General features: G+C 40.8%; 2 protein-coding genes across 3 annotated transcripts in view; one reads left to right on the top strand and one right to left on the bottom strand.

Moving 5' to 3' along the window:
* Positions 1–13,000, top strand: part of EPC1 (enhancer of polycomb 1) — a 1,219,015-nt gene that overhangs the window by 765,948 nt on the left and 440,067 nt on the right. The gene's annotated exons all lie outside the window — the stretch shown is intronic.
* Positions 1–13,000, bottom strand: part of LOC146789597 (uncharacterized) — a 34,545-nt gene that overhangs the window by 10,141 nt on the left and 11,404 nt on the right. The window lies entirely within an intron of this gene.

The following is a 13,000-nucleotide window of genomic DNA, read 5'->3' as shown; positions in this document are numbered from 1 at the left end:
CCTGTATCGGGTGGTTGTTCGATAATTCTCCTATCTGGCTCGCCACTTGTCGCCTATGCGCTGTCTTCCCCTGCATAGACCAATAACGCCAATAGACTGAAGTACAGGGTTCAGGCTTTATTCCAGGTTAATACAAGCGTTATCTCGTTCTCTTTGGGAGAAAGGTGGTCTTCTGGCTTGTTATGCTCCAGGATAGGGATAGGTCGGGTTCCTTGTTGTCCTCCTTCTCCTCGGCAGGGCCCGGGGTAGGGAATGCCTCCGATGGGGCCCGAAAAGGAAGGAAAAAGCAGGGATTAATATACAACCCTCCACGTCCGAAATTTGAGGGGGAAAGGGGGTGTGAGGGGTCACCGGGGTTCCAGCACCAAAAGAACACTCGTGTTTGAGAATAACGATGTAAGTGAGTGAGGGATTCTCTTAACACAAGAAAACGTCCTCAGCCCGGGTACCCTCCCGACAGCGAACTCCCTCCCCTAGCGCCCTCCCGGTGGTTTAAGAAGCCCAGGATACGACCCCGTACCTTTCCCAGCCACACTCCTCCGGGGGTGTGGCGGGGCGAGAAGTGGTTCCGTTGGCCTCCTGGCTCTCCGCTCCTCTCTGCTCCTTCGAATCTCGTTCTCCTCTCTTCTCCTCGGTCTCCCTCCTCGCCTCGCTCTCCTCCGCGTCTCCGATCTCTCCTCCTCGGGCTTTCGCCCCGTCAGGTCTCCGAACTTCCGCTTTACGGAACTCGCGGCATTCTGATTCGTCCACTCCCGATGTCGTCATCCGAGCCGCACCTCCTTCCGCAGTGATCCAGTCCACGTTAAAGGGGCCATCAGCACCCTGCAGGGGAGGTGTAAAGGTCCCGTCAGTTGTGTCCTTTTCGTGGTTCTCCTCAGGTCCCTCGACCAGGCGACAGCAGGTCCTTCCTTTTCTGGGAGCTCTGCTAGATACCGTCCGCTGCAAGGCATTCTTATCTCACGAACGGCAGGTTCGTCTTCAAAAATTAGCAATCCTGATTTCCAAAAGAATGTCAGTTTCTGTCCGGATATTCACGTCGCTCCTAGGGATGTGCTCTTCTGCAATACACCTCGTCCCTCTGGCACGGCTTCGGATGCGACCCTTGCAGGAGGAGTTACACCTTCAGTGGCAGGAGGCTCTGGGTTCCTTCGACGACATCCTCAGAGTCACTCCAGGCATGAAGAGCGCTCTAGGTTGGTGGTCCCACATACCCAACTTAGCAGAAGGGCTCACTTTCATACAGAAGGGTCCAGACTTTGTCCTCACTACGGATGCTTCCATGGAAGGATGGGGAGGTCAGCTCCAAGACTTACAGATACAGGGGAAATGGTCTCCAGAGTACAAGAACAAGCACATCAACAGTCTAGAATTGCGAGCAATTTTCCTGTCTCTGCAAGCTTTCCTTCCAAGGATTGCAGGTTCTTCGGTTCTAGTTCGGACCGACAACACCACCAGCATGTTTTACGTGAACAAGCAAGGAGGGACAAGATCAGCAACTCTATCCACAGAGGCTCAGGAGTTGTGGGAATGGGTCACACTCCACAACATAACCATCAGAGCAGAACATGTCAGGGGTCTCTGCAATACATTAGCGGACACGCTCAGGAGAGCCCAATCGAATTGCCACGAATGGGAGCTAGAGCAAGCTCAAGTGCTCAGAGTATTCAGAGCTTGGGGCACACCAACACTGGATTTGTTCGCCACAAAAGAAAACAAGAAATGACGCTTTTATGCCAGCAGATACCCTCAATAGGGGTCAAGGGGGAATGCCCTGTCCATGCGATGGTCAGGGATTTGTGCTTACGCTTTTCCCCCGATACCTCTAATACCGAGAGTCATACGCAAGATGAAGTTGGAGGGCTGTCGACTCATCTTGATTGCACCCAGATGGCCACGCCAGTACTGGTTTCAGGAGCTTCAATTATTATCCCAGGACCAGCCGATTCGTCTTCTCCCGACGCCCACAATGCTGTCAAGGAACAGAGAGGTCAGGTTCTCCACCCAGACCCTCAGTCCCTACATTTACACGCATGGCTCCTGACTTCTTAGAATTTAAGGACCTGGATATCCCTCAAGACTGTAGGGATATATTAATGAAATCACGAGCTCACAGCACGATAAAAACTTACCGTCTAAAATGGAAACGGTTTTGCTGTTGGTGTGAAACAAACCACGTTCACCCGGTGGAAGCTCCTGCAGAACAGATCCTCCCTTATTTGTTACATCTGGGCTTTCTTTCCCTCCAATCAAAGTCCATTTAGCTGCACTTTCCAGATTCAGAAAGGGTGCTCATGGCCATTCTCTGTGTTCATCCTCTTTAATTAAGCAGTTTATGAAAGGGCTTTTTCTGGAGTTTCCTCCGATCAGACTTCCGCCACCGGAGTGGGAGCTCAACACAGTCTTATTGCAATTAATGAAGCATCCATTCGAGCCTATCCACAAGGCTGATCTCAAATTCCTCACCTGGAAAGTTGCCTTACTTCTGGCCTTAACATCAGCTAGACGAGTGAGTGAAATTCCGGCGTTCACTGTAGAGGAACCTTTTCTACACTTCACTCAAGACTACGTGCACCTCCGAACTAATCCGACTTTTATCCCTAAGGTGCCGTCACAGTTTCATCTTAATGAACCGGTGAAGTTAAAAACGTTCTTTCCTAACCCATCTACTCCAGTGGAGCGAGCCTTACATTCTCTCGATATCAAGAGATGTCTCAAATTCTATCTTCAAAAAACAAAGAACCTTAGAAAGTCCGACCAATTGTTTGTGGCTTATGGTCAAACTACCCTGGGAAAGGCAGTGACAAAATCCACCATTGCCAGATGGATAGCATCAACAATCCTTTTCTGCCATGACAAGGCTCACAGGCCGTTGTTACGGAAACCCAAGGCCCATTCCACGAGAACAGTAGCAGCGTCTACAGCATTGTTTGCTGGAGTGACTCTGGAGAATATCTGCCGTGCTGCGACATGGAAAAATGTCCACACTTTTACGAGGCATTACTGCCTCCGATCTACGCATCAAGACGATGCAGTAGTCGGACAAGCTGTCCTGCGACATCTTTTCCTTTGAGATCATTTCAGGTACCCTTTTCATACTTTTCACATGTAATATGTTGATATCTTTTAGTATGACAATGCAATGTTTTACAATGATGAATTGTTGCATTTTTTCAAGGGTATTGCATTACATGCTGTTTTCTCTTTGTAGCTTGCATGTTTCGAATTTTAAGATTGTTTTTCTTATACCTCTTGTCAACGAGTTGTGGATGCAATTGGGGAGTATCAGCACTGGTCTCCCACCATCCGCAAACGACTGTATACTTGGTGTACTGCTCACTATTCTGATTCAGGCATGTGAATCTATGAAAGATACCCCAATTTTGGATAAGAAAAGTTACTTACCTGTAACTACAGTTATCCAGTATTGGTATCTTTCATAGATTCACATGCAACCACCCTCCTCCCCGTAGAGTCAGTTCTCTATATTTTGGGACGTTTACTTCCCACTTGTGCTAGGAAAATCTGAGGAGAACTGGCTCTGCTGAGAGGGTTCGAGAAGGGTGCTGGTGTCTGATTGGTTGTTACCTAAATTCTTGGTTCTTTTGCAAAATGAGGTAGATAGGCAGCTAAGATATAGGCTTTAGGCCTTTTCTTTGGGCCTACTACTAACATTTTTGGCACTACTTCTTTATTTACCGGGGACTCCCGCCACAGCGACGGGGAATGATTCAGGCATGTGAATCTATGAAAGATACCAATACTGGATAACTGTAGTTACAGGTAAGTAACTTGTTTTCTTACTGCTCAACAGATGTTTTCATGAGCAAATCTACACGTGCATAGTTTTTCATGTTAAAATGCAGTTCACGAATATTTTCTAGGAGTACAATTTCCTGACCTAGTCCTGTAATTTCTTGCAAATTCACGAAAGCTGTAAGTTTGCACTAATGCAAGGACATATACCATGGCTGCACTTTTGTGACTTTCTTCAAGAAATGGACCCTTATTCAGGTCTGGCGTTAACCAAGATCTTTTGTTTTTATCAAAATTCTCTCTCTCTCTCTTCTGTCTTCTCTCACTTGCCTCACTGTGAGTGACAGCATTCTGCTCTTTCACAGGGAGCATATGGGCACGCTAAGTAGTTTCATTCAGTGCCAGGAACTACTGTGGCAATGTGTGGGTTTTGACCAAAAATATTTTGGCTTTTGCCATTGCTTGTAATAATGATGAGGGCCTGGCAGCTCACACAACATTAAAGCTGTAAAAAATCATGTCAAATCAAGACCAGCATTGACAAAACCAAGAAGCTAACCATCAATGTCCTACCTATCGGCTTTGCCAATGCTGTTTTATTGACATGTTTCCTATTATTTTGTTGAAACTGATCACACTGATTTCCCATTATAAATATGTTTTGGCAAATACTAGCATACAATACATCAACACATTTTATTGAATGATGCTTCAAAGAAGTGGTACCTACAATTTCACAGTAATTTAGCAAAACATTTTGTTTCTAGTTGCATTTTTTTTTTTTTTGCTTTCAAGGTTTTGCATATTTTTGCATCTTATCAGATAGCGTCCTGGTAGCCTCATATTGTTATGTTTTACAAACGTGCATACACATTTTTATACTGCAACCTCTGTCAGTAGTGCAGTCTGAATTTACAACATTTCCTTAGAGCGCTCACCCTAATAATAAAGGCTTTCTATTCATGAACCATAATGCAAGTTCGGACAGCATTAACATATGGACACAAATAATAACTTTACTGCAAACAATGCCCTTCCATGATCCATAATTTGGTACTGTAATCTGGCAGCCGAAGGGTTTCTGCTGCGGTGGGTTGATGAGCCTATTTGTCCCAAGGACAAAATAAACATTAAGACTTGTTGTCCTTGACCCCAAACAATATGTCCTGGGCATCTGGCTATAGAAATTCCACACCCTTGGATATTGCACCATTGCTTGATCTCATCATAGAGGTTAAGAGGGAGACAGGAAGAGCTATCCTTAAGGAGGGAGAACTCACTTGTTTCAAAATTAATGCAGCAATGATTCCTCTAATACAGCATTTTGCCAGCTTATAGGATAAATGGTGTTAAGTAGGCAGTGTTGGCTAAAATCCACAGCCTTCCATCCTGAGGTGCAATCAAAGATATTGGACATGCCTTTCGATAGCCATACTCTTTTCTGTAAGCAAGTATATTAGGCGCTCCAGGGTCTGAAAACAAAGTGCGAAAGCGATCTCTTACTGTATAACAGATTGGAATCTTCTAATTCTTTTACCTGTTGAGTACAACACTTTAAAGGAGGATTCAACCTACATGGAACTCAACGGTCATATTATCCTCAAAGACTATCTGGATATGATCAAGCATATTCCTACAACTGGAGTGAGAGGCACCCCAACAGGATATCGTCAGGGAGAAGGAAGTGCTGCCCAATCACCCACCAATACCAATCAGAAAAGAGCTTGACTCTTCGAGAGAATGAGCTGTCTAATGACCTCATTGTTAGATAGATTTTATTTTCCACCGTCGGGTTTGGATGGATTGCGCTGGAGCTCCATGCATGTTCGACACCTTTGCGGCCTAGGAACACCTAACAGGCTAGTAGCGGCCTCTATTCGTCAAAACCAATTTCGCCCAGTCATCGGCAGCAGTCGGATCCAACTTTTCAGACACCCTCTGTGGTCGAATCGACTTCAATGCCACACCTTTCTTCCGGGCTTGCCCAAGAATGTTCAGCTCTGGGTAACGGAAGGGAAAATGGATAGACTTTTTCTGAAAGGGCTTAAATGTGGAGCTAAATGTGTGTACTCAGATAAGCACAGTGCCTGCAACCTTTGTTTGTTGGCGGAGCACAAAGAGCAGGACTGTGCATTCTGTGGTCTAATAAACAATAAAAAGACTCTACCCTCCAGACTGGACAGATGCTTAGCCCATAACGTAGAGATGGCTGCGGAAGTTGAATTCTCTCTAGACGAGGAACAACACCTCCAATTCAGCAGCAAGGAAGAATGTGATGTTCTACTGTAAGGGGGCACTACCTTGTGCAGTCCACACTACGTCACCTCCGTTGAGTCCAATGGGCATGAAGAGGAGGAGGAATTGAATGTCTGTATTGGAACCACCACAAGGTTCGGGCCTAGGATTAGGACAACGCCAACTGCCGTGAGTACCCAAAACCCATAAGGCCCCTCACACTCAAAGAAGATAAACCCACAACCCTCCCAGCATTGCCTGGGTGCTCCACAGCCTTCCCGTTCTGGTCGACATCGAGAGCACGCCTCCGAGCTGAAGACAGGTTGAGGCCCCAGGCAATAAATACAAGCATAGAGACGACACACAGCAGTACTCTATGCCGGCAAAGCCACTGGTACCTACACAGCCCATGGCACCAGTCAAGACCCCAACACCTCACCCCCCCCCCCCCCCCCCCTTCTGCACTGGCAAAACCATTGGAGCCACCCAAGGGTACGGTGTCGAAGCACACCTTATAGGAGGCAAAACATACATCGAAAAAAGTCGTAGAGCAAGGCCACACTTCGACTGCAAAGAAGGTCTCGCCAATCTAAGCAAAAACAAACAGAGACTCCTATGGTGCCGTAGAAAGCTAAGTCACTAACAGCTTCAGAGTCAGATGAAATCGTTTGTGAAATCCTGCATGAATACATGCACAAAAAACTACCTATTGCAGAGGAATATTTCCCTGACACAGATCATAAAATAAAAAGGCAAGAGACTGAGCCCTCACAGACTCTCTCAAAGAGGAAAGGCATGTTGTATAAGGCCACAAGTTCTATGCGAATTGACTGTACTCCGTCTCCACAGCCTTTGTCACCATCCTCCATACACTCGGCAAGAGAATACATAGTGAGCCCTAGTCATTACGCACATGACACAGACTCACAAGAAGATACTCCCCAAAGCCCAGAACCATGGGATGTGTAGGAAGCTGGCTCTTTTAACTCTGTAGGTATTCCTTATAAGTGGACCGGGGCTTGCTTTAACAGCGCCAAGGTGCTATATTTTTGGTAGTGTGGCCGAGCAGCCCTAGGATTATCAGAGGGGAGTGTTAGGCATTTGTTGCAATCACAGAGTCAACAAATGCTACACTCAAAAAGGAGATCCACACCAATTTAGAAAAATAATACATATTTACATATATATATAAAGAAATATATATATATATATATATATATATATATATATATATATATATATATATATATTCACTGAAAAAACCATGGGTTTCACACACGTTATATTTAGGAATTAGCATTTAAAAAACCTTGCAAATTCACTGAAAAAACCATGGGTTTCACACACGTTATAGTTAGGAATTAGCATTTAAAAAACCTTAGAAATTCACTGAAAAAACCATAGGTTTCACACACGTTATAGTTAGGAATTAGCATTTAAAAAACCTTAGAAATTCAGTGAAAAAACCATAGGTTTCACACATGTTATAGTTAGCTGGACATTTTACTCGTAAAAAACCAATGAAATTGCCCCGTTATAGTTAGTTCAGCTAACTATAACTCGCGCGCCCGCAATGCACTGCTGATGACGTCACATATTACATCACTCATGACATGGTCAGTGACATCACTCATGACATCACTGATGACATCTCAAATGACATCACTGATGACATCATCCAGTGAATGTGTGTTTTTCTGAAAATGACATATGTTTTATATATGTGTATCTCAAGGTCGATGGAAGAATAAATGGGTATATAAGTGTCTAAATGGATGATTTGTTTTTGAAAAATTGATTGTGTTACTGACTGATTAAGTGTATCTCTCACTTTGTGTATAAGTGGCTGCATGGGTTGGTGAGTAGCTACATGGGTGTCTATATAGGTTATTAGTTGTTTTTTTGAGTATCAGTCTGAGTGTCTGTATGGTACGGTGGGGGGTATTACGTAGTGCATAGATGCATGAATGAGTGACTCACTGTTTGTATGTGTTGAAGACAGCATGTGTGCAGGACTGTATGGGTGGATGAGTGTGTGTATGGGTGTGTTAGTGAGTGAATGACTGTCTCAATAGTGTCTTCAGGAGTAACTACATATGTTTTTAACTAGTATATGTGACTATTGGTGTATATATGTGAGTATATGTGAGAGGGAGAGATTGAAAGAGTTCCTGTATGAATAAGTATGTGTTTCTATAAGTGATTGTTTAAAAGACTAAGTATGTGTAAGTTTCCGTAGAAGTAAGTATGGTGGTGTGTGTATTACTGTATATGCAAGTAAATGTATGTTTTATTCTTTATTAGCATGAGTGACTATGTGTGTGAGTAACTCTATGGATGAGTGGCATTGTGTAACAGGATGTATAGATGTATGAGTACATATGATGAGTGAGTACATGTATGAGTGACTGTATAGGACTGTTGGTGAATGAGTGGATGTGTATGTGGATCTTAGAATTACTGAAGAGGTTGTTGTAACTGGTATTGGTATGTCCATTGTTTTGAAATTTTTAGTCTCTATTTTTGAATGTGTGTATCAAAGCTTATATTAAGGTGAGAGGAGGTCTGCCACTCTATCACAAGGATGATGTCATCAGTGATGTCATCAGTGATGTCATTTGAGATGTCATCAGTGATGTCATGAGTGATGTCACTGACCATGTCATGAGTGATGTAATATGTGACGTCATCAGCAGTGCATTGCGGGCGCGCGAGTTATAGTTAGCTGAACTAACTATAACGGGGCAATTTCATTGGTTTTTTACGAGTAAAATGTCCAGCTAACTATAACATGTGTGAAACCTATGGTTTTTTCACTGAATTTCTAAGGTTTTTTAAATGCTAATTCCTAACTATAACGTGTGTGAAACCTATGGTTTTTTCAGTGAATTTCTAAGGTTTTTTAAATGCTAATTCCTAACTATAACGTGTGTGAAACCCATGGTTTTTTCAGTGAATTTGCAAGGTTTTTTAAATGCTAATTCCTAAATATAACGTGTGTGAAACCCATGGTTTTTTCAGTGAATTTGCAAGGTTTTTTATATGCTATTTTTTTTTTTTATTCTTCATTTTTTTCAAACATATTTTTTATTTAATTTTCTTATCTTTTATAAAGACTATGCTTAAATTTTTAAAATCCTTAAATATTTTTTTTATATATATTTTTTAAAATAAACATGTAAAATTTATTTCCAGTTTTTTTTTTTTTTTTAATTATTTTTTTTTATAGTACGCGTACCGTAAGCTCACGGTAAGCGTACGGTTTACGCAACGCCCGTAATCTATCTACGCTGCTTGCGTATAGTTACGTACTTTGCGTAGCCGCGCGTACTGCGCGTGGGACGCGTGCGCGCTTACGCAACACGCGCACGTTACGCGGAAGTGCCGGGAAATGACTGTTATGCGCATGCGCGCAAGCGCGTGTCTTTTTTACGCGCACGCGTACTTTTTGCCGTAAGCGTACCGTAAGCGTACGGTAGGTCATGTGATCTTGAAACACAACTTTTGATTGGTTGAAACTACTTTCAGTTCTAGAACTCTCCTACACCACACCCATTCCCCTCATTTCTGCTTGTGATCCCTTGGGAGAAGGAGCTGGTTTGTCTTTGGGATACGATGGCAGAACAGCAGAGCTCTTCTGAGAGTGAGGCTAGCACCAGCAGCACTGTCTTGAGGCAGAGAGCGAGGAAAGTAAAGCCTTCTTACGTTTGGGAGTATTTTACTTTTCCAGAAGGCCAGCAAAAGGTGAATGCACCCTTAGTTACTTGCAAGCTGTGTAAGCGTGTACTTTCTAGAGGTAATCCTAACAGGAAGTATTCCTTTGGGAATCACACCATGAAGAGACACCTCCAGGAAGTACACAGAAGGACACATGGTCATCTTTTTGGAGGTAACTCTTCAGAAAGACGAGCCAGTACATCCACAGCAGCTCAGCCTGGACCATCATCTGCAGGGCAGACTCCTTCTTCTGCAGGTCAGGTGAGCCCTTCATCTGTGGGGGGAGAATCTCCTTTTGCTGGCCCTCTGGAAATTAACCCTCGGTTTGCGAGGGTTGAAGTACGGTGCGCCACTTGTCACGATCTAATTACTTATAGGGAGACCAGTGTTTCCCTGGTGAACAGTAAAATAGATCAGCACACTTGTCGTACCGTCTAATATTCCCAATCTTTCTTTCCTCTGTCCCTGCATGAACACAACGGTTCTTTTAAGAGCCAACCTTATCTTTCATCTTTTTTTTTCTTTTTTTTTAAAAACTTTTTTTTTTTTTTTTTACCGTACGCGTACGGTAAGCGTACCTTTTTTTTATTTTTTTAAAAAAAACACTAAAAATCATTTATCTCATTACAAAGTCCTTGAGAGACTACAATTTTTATTTTTAACTTACCATACTCACTCAAAAAAATATTTATTCATTTGTTTTTTTTAAAAATAGTTTTTAAAATGGTTGTAGTTTCCGAAAATTTTCTATATCGATCTGAAAATAAAGAAAAAAGTATTAATATTTTTTATCCATTTTATAATACAATACACATATTTACATTTTTTAAAAAAATATATTTTTGCCTTATTTTTGCTGTTTTCAGAATATATTGCATTTCACTATTAATTGTGAAAGCAATTGCATTCATCATTTTACAGCGGGCAAAAAAAATTAACAATCACAAAGATTGTATTAAAAAAGCCCAGAATGTCTTCTCACTTAAACTTATCATTACAGAAATGCATATTATTCTAAAAAAATATCATCTAAAAACAATACTTTTTTCTTTAAAATACCGTCTGATATGTTTGTTTCAGAAGTATAATCACAATATTATATCTCAAATAACTCCAAAATACATCTGATTTTATTTCCTTTAGGCCAAATAGTATTTTTTTTTTTTCCTGGAATAAATTTCCAAGGGAAAACCATTAAAATTCTAAAGTTTAATCTGTCCAGATCTCACCAATTCTCTGTAACATTTTGGTTCACGAAAATTTTTTGAATAATTTATTTAGTCCACAATAGAATTGCTTACTTTTCCACATGGCCAAATAGTAATTTTTTAAATCATTTTTGAAAAAATTTCCAATGGCAGTCCAATAGCATTCCATAAATTAAAATGTGCAGAAGTTACCGATTATCTCTAAATTATTGGTTTTTGAAAATTGCATTAAAATTTAAAAAAGTCCACATTACAATTGGTTATCTTTCCTTTAGGCCAAATGATAATTTTAAAAATCTTTTTTCTACAAAATTGCAATGGTAATCCAGTAAAATGGTAAAATTATTTTGTCCAGATCTTGCCAAATCTCTCTAAAATTTAGGTTTCAGGAAGATTAGATAGGAATTTGCTAAATCAAAAGGCAAACGTTGTTTGAAAATCAATTTGGAATCATTACACAGTGTCCAGCCTTTTTCACATTTTAGATAAACTGTGTAATGTCCAGAAGTAACAGTAGGTCCATCATGGAAAATTATTGCAACAGTTACAAAAGTTTTTCCTGAAATTGATAATTGCTGTCCTGTAAACTTCTTTATTAAAGTATCCAATTTTGATCCATCAGCTCTACATCGTTGCATCATTAAAATTACATACTGTCCGTATTCCCTTAAAATTAATGTTGAAAACATGTCAGAATTACACTCACCACATTTCATGCTATGATTAGCATCTTTAACTAATTTTGCAAAAGTGACTGTTTTACTCTCTGGCAATGTCAAATAAATAAACCTTTCATTATCAACAATAGAGCCACATATATTATAACAATTATCACAACTATGTTCCCATTTATAAGAGAGACCAAAAAAAATGTCAATGGGAACTCCTTCTTCTTCCACTACCTGAAGAAAATACATCAAAAATTCGTGTGCATCTTGCTGTTCATTTTGAGAAAACTGTGTTCGTCCTGAACATACATCTAAAAGTTTTCTAATTTCAGTAGCACTTTCTATTTGAGTTTTATCTTTACTCAGCTTTTGAAAAAGGAGACTGAGCTCTGAACAGAATCTTTTTCCCTGATTTACTATTATCTGCTCTTGCAAACTTTCCAGATAAAATGCAACATTCAGCACTACATTAGCGTAGCAGTTGACACCAGAGCTATTTTCAAAATGACATCCTACAACCTGTTCTTCATTTTCCTTATTCTTTTTGCTTGCAATTACATCACTCCTCTTTTTTTTCCTCTTCTCTACATCTTCATTACAGATATTCTCATTTCTCCTTTTACGAGAAACTACACGTTTCTCCAACACAGGATACTGACCTAAATGAGGAGCATAGCTTCTTCTTAATCTATTATACTCCTTTACACAGTTTGTATCAGCACTAACTTTTGAGTCATCAAAGTCTATCATGAATAAACCTGATAATGTTTTGACTCGTGACAAAGCTACATATGCCATACCTTCTTTGAACACAGTTGAACCAATGTTCACAAATGCACAATCTACAGTCAATCCTTGAGACTTGTGGATAGTTACAGCATATGCTAGTGAAAACGGAAACTGCTTCCTACGTACATATAAGTCTTTCACAAGCATGAAACGAACTGAACAACGACAAATGTCTTTAACTTCCTCTATCTGATCAAATTTTATCTGTAAACATTCAATTCCTTCTTTTTTCTGATAATTAATAAAACCCACAACTCTTCCCATCGCTCCATTCACTAAGCCTTTCTCAACATCCAAATTTCTCCTTAAAAACACTCTACAGTTCATGCAAACATAAAGATTTTTTTCTAATCCTGCTGTTTTGGAGATGTTCTTCTCTAGTGAGTCCAATTTATTTTTCAGTTTGCCTGTTACTGTGACTGTAATTCTTCCATCCTCAATTTTGTCCACTGCTTCCAATTTCTTGATGTCTTCCTTTTCCAATTTCAAAAGCTCCTCATTAAATATTGAGCATTCACGTAGAGTTGGCATTAAGCAGATGACACTTTTGTTTTCTGCAATATTCTTGTATATTTTCTCTGCAACTATTTCTTCCTTTGGAAATAAATTATGTAGCAGCCGACTCTGTAA

Source organism: Triturus cristatus, chromosome 10 (genome assembly GCF_964204655.1).
Source record: "Triturus cristatus chromosome 10, aTriCri1.1, whole genome shotgun sequence".
Classification (NCBI taxonomy): Eukaryota; Metazoa; Chordata; class Amphibia; order Caudata; family Salamandridae; genus Triturus; species Triturus cristatus.
This window is presented reverse-complemented; position numbering and strand designations above follow the sequence as displayed.